Consider the following 2,719-nt stretch of genomic DNA (forward strand, 5'->3'; position numbering starts at 1 on the left):
CTGTGTATGAGTATTTGAACTGCATATGTGTTTGTGTTCCAGCAATGAAAGAGATCAGAAGAGAGAGTCACCTAGACCTGGAGTTATAGAGAGTTGTGAACCACCACAGGAGTGCTGGGAACAAGTCTTTAGTCACCTGGACCTGGAGTTATAGGTAGTTGTGAACCACCACAGGAGTGCTGGGAACAAGTCTTTAGTCACCTGGACCTGGAGTTATAGAGAGTTGTGAACCACCATAGGAGTGCTGGGAACAAGTCTTTAGTCATCTTTCTGCCCCTCACCTTGAAATTTTTTTTTATTACATTTATCCACTGTGTGTGTTCATTGTCTATTGAGCCATCTTGCTGACTCCCAAAGTTTACCTTGCTATCAGGGATGACAGTGTGTCCACTTAATGTGTTAGAGTTTGTGACCCCTGGGAAAGACCATAGACTCAATTTAATTATAATCAAAGGATTTATTGATTAGCTCCTAGCAGGATGACAGCTTTAAAGCTCAGTTTGAGGCATGTTGTGAAGGAGGGGGTGGGAAAGGGATTTTAAAGGGAAAAACCACAGGAAGACCTTTAATGTCTATGCAAGCAAGTAGAAAGTGGTCTGTTCTCCCAAGTTAAATGGCTAGGATAACTCAAAACAACCTTTGGCCAGGCAGTGGTGGCACATGCCACTAATCCCAACACTTAGGAGGCAGAAGCAAGTGGATTTCTGTAAGTTCAAGGCCAGCCTGGTCTACAGGGCCACAAACAAACAAACAAACAAACAACCCTGGGGGGCTGGTGAGATGGCTCAGCGGGTAAGAGCACCTGACTGCTCTTCCAAAGGTGCAGAGTTCAAATCCCAGCAACCACATGGTGGCTCACAACCATCCTTAACAAGATCTGACTCCCTCTGCTGGAATGTCTGAAGACAGCTACAGTATACTTACATATAATAAATAAATAAATCTTTAAAAATAAAATAAAATTAAAAAAACCCTGTCTCAAAAAACTAAAAAACAAACAAACAAAAACAATCTTTGGGTATCTGTGTAAGCAAGTTACAGAAGCCAGAAAAGCAATTAGTCATAACAGGTGGGTGGTGTAGCCACAGGCTTTTCCACCAAAGTCCCAGTTCTCAGAAGCTTATTATTTATTAATAAATGCCTAGGCCTTAAGCTAAGCTTGTTCCTCGACCAGCTTGCAACGTATTTAACCTGTTTATACGATTCTATGCCTGCCACAGGACTGGGACAGGGCTCCAGGGAAGTGGACAGGAAGACACCAGTGGAGCGGGGCAGGAGCATCCAGGGCAAGACTAAGATGGCGGGTGACACCACGTGGCTGGGAAGTGGGCCAGGTCTGCATACTTGGGTTAGAATACCTCAGTCTCTGCCCAGCTGTGGTGCTCAAGCTGATAAGCAATGGAAGGTCTTCATGTATTGGGCATCGAAAAGCCAACTTTTACAAGGCTGAACATTTTTGGGTGGAGGGTCACTGAATCAGAGTTCCAGGGACTGGAACTCAGAGATGGAACAGTTAGTGGCTGCCAGGAAGGATGCCGAGTATAAAAGGGAGTTTCTTGCTAGGCAGTGGTGGCACACTTTTAGTCCCAGCAGAGGCAGGTGAGTCTCTATGAGTTCAAGGCCAGCCTGGTCTACAGAGTAAGTTCCAGGATAGCCAGGGCTACAATTAAAAACAAACAAACAAACAAACAAACAAAAGAGCACCGACTGCTCTTCCGAAGGTCCTGAGTTCAAATCCCAGTAACCATGGTGGCTTACAACCATCTTTAATGAGATCTGATGCCCTCTTCTGGTGCATCTGAAGACAGCTACAGTGTAGTTATGTATAATAACAAATAAATCTTTAAACAAACAAACAAACAAAAAAGCCTTGTCTTGGGAGGGAAGAGTTTCTTTAACCATCATAAATTAGTTAAACTAATTAGTCTTATTAAAGTAGACTGGAGCACTTGGGAGGCAGAGGCAGGCAGATTTCTGAGTTCGAGGCCATCCTGGTCTACAGAGTGAGTTCCAGGACAGCCCCAACTACACAGAGAAACCCTGTCTCGGAAAAAAAAAAAAAAAAGTAGACTGGACCAGTAGATGAAAAGAACAGGGGCTAGAATATAAATGTATTTGTTCAATAATTTTAAATTTTACTTTATTTTATGTGGCATGGATGTTTTGCCTGCTCATATATGCTTGTGCACCACATGGATACAGTGTGTCCTTGGAACACCAGGTCCCTTGGAACTGGAGTTACAGATGGGTTTGAGACCTAGTGTGGTTACCAGGCATAGAACCTGGGTCCTCTGGAAGAACAGCCAGTATTTTTAACTGCTGAGCCATCTCTCCAGCCCTGTTCAATAAATATGCTTGGGACTTTCATCAGAGACCTAGTCTTTGTTACACAAAGCCAACTGGGACTAAAAAGAGTCAGGTGTGACCTGGAGAGATGGCTCAGCGGTTGAGAGCCCTGACTGCTCTTTCAGAGGTCCTGAGTTCAATTCCCAGAAACTACATGGTGGCTCACAACTATCTGTAATGGAATCCAATGCCCTCTTCTGGTGTGTCTGAAGACAGCTACAATGTACTCATATAAAGTAAATAAACCTTAAAAAAAATATATCAGGTATGGTGGCTGTACTGGCTAGTTTTGTGTCAACTTGACACAGCTGGAGTTATCACAGAGAAAGGAGCTTCAGTTGGGGAAATGCCTCCATGAGATCCAGCTGTGGGG

Source organism: Mus pahari, chromosome 9, assembly GCF_900095145.1.
Source record: "Mus pahari chromosome 9, PAHARI_EIJ_v1.1, whole genome shotgun sequence".
In the NCBI taxonomy this organism is placed as follows: domain Eukaryota; kingdom Metazoa; phylum Chordata; class Mammalia; order Rodentia; family Muridae; genus Mus; species Mus pahari.